Source organism: Aptenodytes forsteri, unplaced genomic scaffold (genome assembly GCF_000699145.1).
Source record: "Aptenodytes forsteri isolate BGI_AS27 unplaced genomic scaffold, ASM69914v1 Scaffold345, whole genome shotgun sequence".
NCBI classification, from domain to species: Eukaryota; Metazoa; Chordata; class Aves; order Sphenisciformes; family Spheniscidae; genus Aptenodytes; species Aptenodytes forsteri.
The window spans coordinates 138,302-148,991 of NW_008796186.1; the positions used below are offsets into that span (position 1 = coordinate 138,302).

General features: G+C 39.3%; 1 long non-coding RNA gene across 1 annotated transcript in view; it reads right to left on the bottom strand.

Annotated features, from left to right (window-relative positions):
• The window catches only part of LOC109279718, a 58,704-nt gene extending 48,020 nt beyond the window's left edge, over nucleotides 1-10,684 (bottom strand). Inside the window, exon 1 of the long non-coding RNA XR_002086312.1 lies at nucleotides 10,534-10,684. This is a non-coding gene — a long non-coding RNA (uncharacterized LOC109279718). The remainder of the gene's footprint in view (nucleotides 1-10,533) is intronic.
• Nucleotides 10,685-10,690: the final 6 nt, after the last annotated feature.

Consider the following 10,690-nt stretch of genomic DNA (forward strand, 5'->3'; position numbering starts at 1 on the left):
GACCCGCTCCAACAGGTCCGTGTCTTTCTTATGCTGAGGGCTCCAGAGCTGGACGCAGGACTCCAGGTGGGGTCTCACCAGAGCAGAGCAGCAGAGGGGAATCCCCTCCCTCGCCCTGCTGGCCACGCTGCTTTTGATGCAGTCCCAAGACATAGAAAGCAGATGGATTAAAAATACCACACACATTAATGCTGTTCATCATGAAAAGAAATGATAAGATGAACTTCAGTTTGAAACCACGAATATCTGGCCTGGAAGAAAAAAACAAATGCTCTTTTATTATAATGTTTTGCCTGCTTGTTGGTCCTGCTCTTACTGTAGTTACAACGGTGTCCCATCACCACAATATGTGAGCATGTCATATAGAGACTACAGCCACACAAAAACTCTCCAGTTAAGAGTTGTGTCTGAGAAAAAAAAAAAGTAAGTTACTTATTCTGAGTGGGCATTTTTTTCCTTCAAATTTTACTATGCGGTCAGATTTACTCTTGAAGAGAAAGATATGACATTCTTGCTTCCCAGCTTCACGCTACAGGCTAACCATCAACTGGTACAGCCTATATTGTCCTTTTTGCACCACTATATTTTTTTACAAAGTTTAACTTTTCATGATAGTTGAAAAGATGAAAAGCTATTTATGGAATAAACAGCAACAAAAGCTAGCCAACTCTGCACAGCATAATGGGGTTTTAATGTATTCTTCTTGTCGGCATAGTGTATTTCTGTGATAATTTTATGTGACAGCGTAATTAAACTGGAAAACAATTCCCATTTCCTACGTATTTTATCTATTTATCATCATTTATTTCTTTACTTTCTTGCTCTGCTATAAATATTATTGTAAGGAGAGTTAAATAAGTTAAACCAATGCAATTACTTTTACAGATTGAAATTAACTTCATATATCAATTTATACTGGTTTGTATCCAGCACCTACTATTTGCCCTGTACAAATAAATGCATTTGTTGCAGTATATTTATAGTGTCACTATGGTTTCCATGTTTGCACTCCTTTTGACTAATGTTCTATATGTTAAAACTTGACATTTTAACAGTATTTTCAAACAATTTCATTCATTATCAAATAACCATTTATTACGTTGTGGCAATTTCAAACCATTTACTGGACCCTCTAGACATTGCTAAACAATGATTTATCAAGGAGTGTGCAAATTTTAGTGCTTATCGCAGCAAATACAAAAAGTAACATTAAATAGTGACTTGACAACAGCTCTGACTAAATTATTTTTCTTTTTTAATCTTGATGAGTCATATTTAGTAATAGCAGTTTGTAAATGCGCTGGAAATCGAGGGCAATATTCTAGATTGCTCCATTGTAGAAGGCTCTTTGTGGTTTGCTCAATTCTTTTGCGTGCTTGGGGGATAAATTGAAGACTGTGGGACACAACAGACATATCTCTTACTGCCTTTTTATTTTCTTATGGTGCCTACGATGCCCCAACATTGTTATGTGTAACAGTGCTTTTCACATTTTATTTGACCATGAATCTAACAAAATCCACCTCTAGCCAAATCCGCATTGATTTTTGCTTAGCTAGAGTGAATAGCAGTGATGTAAAGGATTTTCAGTTCTGTTTTCAGGAAAAATCTCCTCCTTCCCAGTGTTCTAGCCAACAAATAGGACTGATTTAATTTCATATGTGTCCACTTGGCTGCAAAATCCTGTGTTTGTATCTCCATTCCTTATCTCCCCTATTTCTATTGAACTTGAGATCCACAGTATGTCTGTGAGAGAACAGACTGATACCCACAAATAATAATTAGGTCTCTGGAAGCATTTAGGTGCAAACTTTACAAGGCAACAGTATTTGAGGGAGACATCCCCATTCTCAGAGATCTCATTAATCATTGCAGAGCTCACACATTCGGCTCAACATTAAGTAAATTGAAAGACTTAAATATTACGGAGGATATTCATAGAAGGAGTTTCAATGACTTGGGAGTATTCCTCATTTGTGAGGTTTATACATGGACGATAGCTGAGCAAATATCATTAACGCTGAATTTAAATGATCCCTAAATCAATAGTTTGGTACTGTTGATTGCTACTACAGTAACATTAAGTAGCTCCAGATAAAGCCAAGGTCTCACTGTGCAAAACTAACAGCTTAACATCATCCTTGCTCAGAATTTGTAGTCTACACAGTTTGTTTATGAATTGGACTAATAAGGAACCACACCTTAGATTGTGATCTTCCTTGGCCAGGATCATGAAAAGAGCAGAACTGAAAATTACACACAGATTTTCTATGTCAGTCTTAATTTCAAAGGCATCCAAAAGGTTTTGATTCGTTATCTCCGATTCAGGAGTGGTCACCAGGACCACTTGTTCTGTTACTGCTTCCATGGTAGAGCCAGCAAAGAGAGCTTTTACTCATTAACCTAATAATGTAATAATTTAGTTTAAATTGCCACAGCTTTCAACTTGTGCTGGTAAGACAGGCTGTAAACTGCAGTAGAAAAGAAACAGACATTTTCTTCTGCAGCCTATGTCATAGCATGGCATCTTCTGCCACAGAGGTGCAGCTAGGTTTGGTAACTTCAACAGCCAGTGCAGCAACAGCCAAGATGCATCATAAATTGGGGCCCTTATACATGCAGAAAGGTAAAATCTTGTTTGCTTGCTGAAGGTCTCACTATCCCTAGTTTAAGGACTTCAGTTCTTCAATTTTACCCATGCGGATCCTCTGCGTTTATTCCTAGGATCTCAAAGTTTATGTGTTTACTTGTGATGACAGTAGCTAATGTTTGGAGTTTGGGGGGGTTTTGGTGTTTGGTTTCTTGGGGTTTTTTGTTTGTTTGTTTTTTTGTTCACCAGCTCTACTAGTATTCTGTGAGAATTTTGCTAGACTAATAGGATATGACCAAGTCCCAAGTACGTTTACAGAGTACACAAGGAAAGCTCATCCAAAACCAGTAAACAATAAATAATTAATTTTACCCCAGCAGAACTGCTTACTTGTCTTCTCAAACTTCAGAGATAATGTTTAGAAATTCTTCATCTATTCTTGAATCACAGTAATTCTTAACGCACTACTACTTTAAACAAAACTGTCACTGAAGTCAGGTAGGCCAGATCAGGCACAAAAAGAGGTTTTGGCTTAAACCAATCACTTAATTTTACGTGATGCCATATGATGCCAGAATAAATGAACCATTACAGCCGTGTCCCTGCTTATTTAAAAAAAAAAAAAAAAATTGTCTTAGAAAATGATAGTGTCTGAGGGCCCAGTGCAGACAAGAGTAAGCATTTGATCATCTTAGAAAGTCAAGCTGAGTTCAGTCACAGGTCAGAGCTGAAGGTCTGCTCAGAATCAGGTACCTCAAATTAAAGCACTTGGGACACAGATGTGTCTATAGCCAAACACTCAAATGAGCCTAATATTAAGTACCAGTGTGTTTGCTTCCTTTTATTTTAATCAGTCTAAATGACAAAGTGCTAAGATACCGAGGTATGTTCAGACCCAACTCTTGTTGATCCAGGAAGTGATCCTGAGATGACTGGTCTTGTTATCCCATTTCCAGCCTCCTTCTCCCCACTAGTCTGCCTACTGGAGATTACTATCCTTTGATTTCCACTGGTTAAACTGATCATTTGGCTTCTTCACCTATCTCCATGAAATCAAGTTTAAAAAAAAAATTTTTGTGGTAGACTTTGTATGTTACAATCCATGGAGTTCAGCAACCATCGGCTATCAAGTGCCAGAGATAAGGCCTGAAAATGGCAAAACATGTTTTTCAGTATAATCAGGGTTAACAACGCTCCCTCTCAGAATTCAGAAATGTAAAAAGAGAGTTAGTTTTCCCCATAATCAAGGATATTATTTCTATGTGGCCAGCAGCCTAGGTGTGAGGGAAGGAAGTCATCAAGGCGAGCTCTTTGCTCACTTAAGGAGATATTATACAAAACATTAAACCCAATGAGGGTATCTGTCAAAATCTAAGAGACTCCATCTCCGCTGTTATCTACCTTCCATTATGGATTAATTTGACACTAATTGCAAAAATGATTTAATTTAGCTAATCTTCAAAAAATACTGTTTGAAAATTAAAATTAATGGCTAGGATAAAATCTAAGTATTCTAACTGAATAAAAGCTTAGAGATGAAGGGCCAGGGACTGACAGAGAAAGCTTAGATGGGAATTACCTCAAAAAATTGCATTTAACACATAGAGCAACAGACAACCAAAAATGAATTTAAAGAATAACATGACAGGTACCAGTGGAAGAAATGTCAAAGAAATTGTGTACTGATGGAAAGGGATGGAAAAAACAAATTTTAAGCATTTTAGCTCTAAAAAGGACTTTGGGACTATATTTTGTTAGATCTAAAAAACCACAAGAAATCACACACTTTTTAAAGTTTTATCCAACTAGCAGAACCTAGAAAATCAAGTATTTATCAACCATGCATTGGACCAACTGGAGAATGTGATTGTTGGAAGTGGTCAGCCTCTCCACATGAGGTTTGTAGTTCAAAAGTTAAATTTGCACCAGCAAACTAATGATAGCTTTGTGATGTTCTTCCAAGTCCCTATTTCTGAAAAAGACACCGTGTAACGTGATAGACTCTCATCTGTACCAGATGGTACAAGTCCCTGATGAATCATATGCCAGCTGCGCACAGCCAGAATACAAGACACTCCAACCACACTTCCTCTTTGCTCTCACTATGCACCCAGCACAGCAAGGCTATATTGACGCTCGGGCTCATGAGCATTCAAAGCAGCAGAGTGTGTGTGTCGGAGGCTCTCTGTATAGGAGGCGTGTGAAAGATGACAGCTTCCAGAGCTACGCACTTTGTGCTCTTCCTACTAGTTCCTTCCTTTGCCAGTCTTAACAGGGGAAAGGAATGTGAAGACAGCCTCCTTTGTCTATTGTGCCTGTTTTGTCCAGGTTGGAAGGGTAATGTTCGCCAACATACAGAGAGTATGGTTTCCCTTACCCTTATGTTTGCATTAAACTAAAGGGTGCCATTTCAACATCACCCCAGGGCCACCAGAATTGCTTTGCTATACAGTACAGTGGGAAACCTAACTGCCTCACCACAGCACTAATGCCTGCTTCCCTTGTGCTCTTGTGTGCTTACCTAACGTAATTAGCAATGTGTACAGCTTGCAAGGGAGAATAAGGTTGATTCTAACACATGGTTAATTAAGATATTACAGTTAGCTATTTGCTAGGCTGACTCAGGGGAGTAGTAATAGGATATGGAGTCTTTCACCTTAAGTTCAGCCATTCTTACCCCCAAATTCCCAGGTAGCGATCAGTAATTTCTCATTAACCCTGGCACAAGATGAATCTGACTCCACTCAGGCATGTGGATGAGTTTTGAGCACATGTCTGTCAACAAGGAGTGTCAGTGTCTCTGATAATTAAATTTCAAAGTAAAGAACCCCACTGCTGTGAGTGAATACCATAAGTTGATGCCTCCCTGTGGCATTATTTTAACTCCCCCCCTTTTTTTTTTCTCCAGACTCGACAAGCTATCATAAGCTATCATAATATCAGCAGATACAGGTTTAGGTTTTGAAGATTACAAATTGACTATTGTCCTTAGGTTCCCCTGCAAGACAAACAACTAATAGTAATACAACCATAAAAGCTGGAAAAACAGTTTAAAAAATACCCAACCCAACACCTAAATTATAATGAATCTGCAAGAGGCCCCTAATTTCATGATCCTACCTGCACTGCCAAGAACGTAAAGAATCATTGGTTCTTGACACCATTCTCTTGCCGAAGGGCAATTACCTCTTCTGTATGCATTGCCTTAATCATGTCAAGTCGTGTCCCATAAATTTGCATGTCTCCCAAGGAAGCACGGTGCATTGCCAGCAGCCTGATAGGCCAGATCAAAACAATTTCCTAATGTATGTTTACATCAGCTTTGGCTCTTGAGCGGCTTTTGCTCTAGTTGTTCTGCAAAACAGTGCAGATTCCCTCTCTCTAAACTGTGTGTTGCATCAGGGATAGGAGGCATAATAAGCAGAATAGGGATGGATACATTGTCCTTACCAGAATTGGGCAAGGCTTTCTAGATTAATGAACTGCAAATCAGCTACGCAAATGAAACCACATGCTAGATATAAACACAGTCCTCTGAGATGGGCTTGTTGTCACAGCCAGAGAGGGAGAAAGGGAGAGAGGGAGGGAGTGCACAAGTGTATGTGCGATGGGGGGTGTAATGAATGCCAGCTCCCCTCCCGACTCTCTGGGATATGTGAGGATGACAAACTCTCTGAGGAACAATTCCTTTGACTGGTTCGTTGAGGAAAGGAAACTTGTCACGCTGCCAAGAATAAAACTGCTTCTGGGCTTAGTTTTGAATTTTATAAAGTGAATAAGTGAAAAATGTATACACATTCACTTCAGACCCAAGTCATGAATAATTAAAAGAATATATAATTGTACCCAGTTTTCCCCTCAAGCTCAACCAGCAAAGATATCTTCTGTCCATGTAACAGGGTACTTCATGTTTTTTTCAGAAACTGTAAGAAGTGAGCTGAACCAAGTATCGCTGAATTCATACTGCATCCAAGTATGAATAACAGCCTGACCATCAGAACACACATAAACACAAATTGAGAACTCAACAGTTTCATATGAAGGAAGTTGCAGGTTTTTTTGATTATGCATAAATATTTTCCTGGTGTGATTCATCCACACTTGATATTGGATTCTGACCACAATATGATAAAAATGATATTATTAACACAGCATTATGGTAGACATTAAACTGATACTGCAAATGGCAAAGATCGGACATTTTTTACAAGGCACAGTAAGATGTTTACCATGTCAAAAATACCTACGTAGAAAATAACCTCAGAAAACAGAAGTTATCTGTACCTATGTGTAACTATGTCCTTTTTCTGAGATAGGCATACTTTCTAGTACAAATTAGGAAATATGAGTTAACAGTATACTGCCACGCGTTTGTCTGCAATTCTACTGGCGCACTGGAATTATCCAATGGTATTTATCTGGAAGAGGCAGATGCAAGGGATCTCTTATTGCTTTTATTTTTCCACGTTATTCCCACAGTTAATGGGTCCCTCAGTTTTCAACCAAAGTGAAATTTAGGATTAATATCTTTTTTTCTTGAGGGCACAGTAGTTAGCAAATACGGTATTAGTAGCAATGTATTTAGTACCTTTCACTTGCAGATAGAAAGATCTTATTTAAATACTAATGAAGAACATCAATAACTTCTGTAAACAAGATAATCATGATTTCCCCCACCATGCACACAAATGCAGACATGAAGACTCTCATGGCTAGCAAGTTGGCTCTTCCTTTCTCCCATACCGGTATGGCTGCTTGTACCCAACAAACTGTGATGCTCTCTGATAGGAAAAATATATTTAAAAAACTGAAAATCATACATACAGACGATGAATAGACTCTCTTTTGTACGTAGGTAATAGCTAGGTCCTTGAAATGGCAAAGGTCTGGGGTTTGGCTTGACTGTTATGAAAGATGCGCATTCTTTGTATTTTTGTACTTCTCCAGCTGAATTCCAAACACAAGATCCTCATTTAAACCTGACTTAGACCTTGACTTCTTTTCAACAATGAGGTATTCGTTCTGAGATAGAAAAAGGCAAAACGACAGGGAGGAGCGCTAGGAGATGTGAAGTGCAAGTCTGTTAAAGAAGAACTAGTCCACCACAGCATCATGGGTTGTATCTGAAGTAGTTCAGGGAGGTTTGGGAAGAAGTACACAGGGACATAGAAGGACTGTGGTGAGCGTCACCTTCTGCTCAATAATTTACCCCATGATATGCAAAGAGGATGCAACTATGAAACTCAGCTAGCTACCGTAGCGTGACAACTGATTGCAGTAGAATGCCTTTAAAGAGGTGATGATGTACCCGACAGGAATTACCAGAACTGAGGCAAAATATTACGCACCACTTACTTCCTGTCCACGTATCTGAAAGCTACCACTCTATAAGGTGTTGCTCTTGTCATTTTGTATCACAGGTGTCTAAGACAAGAACCAAGTTATGTGCATGGACTACAAAAGCAGAGGTAAACTACAGCCCAAAGCCCTTATCATCAAAAAAGGGCAAAATAAAGTTGGGAAAAAAACAGTATTCGTACTTTGTGTATAGGGAAAATGGCAAGGAGGAATTCTGTACAAATGCAGTCTCTACATACAACTCCAGAGACAGACTTTCAAATGAATGTTTTAAAATTCCAACATTTCTGAGCTGTTGCTTGAACCACTTGAAAGGGGGGCATTTTTAATCTAGTTGTTGTTCTTTTTTTTTAAATTACTAGAAAATATTTTTCTAGTAAGTAAAATGGAAAAAGACCATGAAAAAGGTGAATGTTTTGGTATTCTGTTGCTTTTGATGGCTATTTTCTATTTAGAGGTTATTGTGAATTATTTCAGACCTGAAACTGTGTAACAGTTGATTTTTCCCATGTACAGGACAAAATTCATGCAACAGAGCATTATTCCTTCAAGCCTGTTCTCTTCAATAAAGCTTTCATGTGAGAATCTGCTTATATTTGCAATTGTCTGATGTTTAAAATAGAATTATTCAACATTCCCTAGTAGTTGGCTCTGACCTCTTGTTTGCTTGTTTTCCAGGTTACATCTGAACACTTCATAGATTTCCAGCTATATTGTGCCACCCCGTGTAAGAGATGGGAAATTGCACAACTTTGCTGACCATCGTGACACGAATTTGGCTTTGGTGTCCTGCAGATGACATTTGTGCATTTTGAAGGCAGTTTTCAGCTTATCAACAGCTGAAGCACATTTAGAAAAGCATTAGAAGTATTTAATATGAGACTTAATTTTTCTTAAAACATTAATTTGCTGGAAAACTTTCAACCTTTTGACTTAATAAGTAAGTCATGGTGGCCCTTTATTTATTACTGCGCTGTTGAAAGACAAGGAAGATTAACTATTGGGTAATAAAATTATTCTCTACAGCATAATTTAATCTCATTTTCTACTTTATCTAAACCAGAATAGAACAGTACTGATTCAAAATCTGTACTTCGACACTTTGCAAACTTAAGTTTGCTGATAAAATAAGGGGCAGGGGGAGTGTTCAGGCGTGGAAATAATAGATAAGTTTTGATTCTTGTTAACTGAACAGCCTATAAAAGGGAACTTCTCTTTTCTGTAATGTAATGTACCCCTCTAGGAATCACAGACACCCTTGAGCTCAGTTAGACCCAGCTCATTCTGGAATAATTCCAACTGTTCACAGATACTCTGAATCAGCAGGCTGAGATCTCTTGCCATTCCGTCTTCAATACCTAGGCAAGTACCTTACAAACTGATCCCAAAAGTCACATAATCAGATCTTCATTATTAAAAGCTGGGGTGCTACAGGCATAGGAAGTTCCAAAGTAGGTACACTAAGTTTGGTGTGCAGCTGGGAGCAGGTAGAAAAATAGAATGTCCTTAAGCATGGAGTATTTGGTCATCTTCTGTGGCATTCTTACTTCCACAAACAAAAAATGGTGACATAACAGAGGTGGCAGGATACAGTATTTTTTCCCTTCTGCTGCTTCCCCTCCCTGTTTTACTGTATTTCTCCTATCAGTAGTTACACGGCCTTTCTTTATACTTAGCTAGCTCTTGCTTTACATTTGTAACTATCATCTGATAAACGTACGTTACAATAATGCCTACAGGCCTCAGGCCATTTGCTGTGCATGATACTAATTCTTTGTAAATATATTTTCAATGCTCTAATTTACCTCAATAATTGCTTTTTTCCCTGTTATTCATAGATTTCATCTTTGCTGGTCGGGGGTGCCTGTGCTTTCTGTTCTTCTTTAGTGGTATTTTTCTTTCTCATGTTTTCCTCCATTCACTTTGTGTCCGCTTACATGACTTTTTAGTTCTTTCCACACTTCTTCTCCACATCTGTCATATTTATTCCAAGTTCCTTCAGTACCCTACAATAAAACAAACATTGTTGCTATTGTTGCATCGTTCACCTTTGGGCAATAGATTAGCTGTGAGTGATTAGCTGCGATCGAGTTAGTAGCTGTCTGTATATTGTAACTGCGTTACTGGCAAGTTCTAAACCTTAGGCAAAACCTTCCTTCCATCTTGATCTCCTCCTCCTAGTAACGTTGACTACCATTACCATTCTTAGGTATGCAAAAGAGATGAAAAGGAGATTTATCTAACTTCCTGTGCTTCTATTGTGCATACGTAGTATCACTACGTTATGTCATGAAGCAGGACTGTATTTTGGATGCCATTGCTGCCATATTTACACAGCTGAAGTCGTAATTTCAAATGATGCGGAGGTTCAGGGTTTTTGCTCGGTAACTCTGCTACCGCTGCCTGGCCAGTATGTGATACCGGTACGATCTGTTCTCTTTGTCCTCACGGGGAAGGTTCCGCTCTCGTTTCTGACGTTCACCTCGTACTCTCCCGAGCACCGGCAGCATCAGGCGCAGCACACCAGCCCCGTACACGGAACTCAGGGAGCGGACTCTGCATTTCCCACTCTGTGTCCCGTTTACCGCGGCCCAGGACTCGACCCCTCGGTTGACACTGCTGTGACAAGCGGCTGTCCTGGCCGGACGGGCAGCGGGGGAGGGGGTTGTCGGTGCCCAGGGGCAGCAGCGGCGCCGTGGATTGCTCCAGCTGAGGGCTGCCGGGCCGCAGGGCTCATCCTCA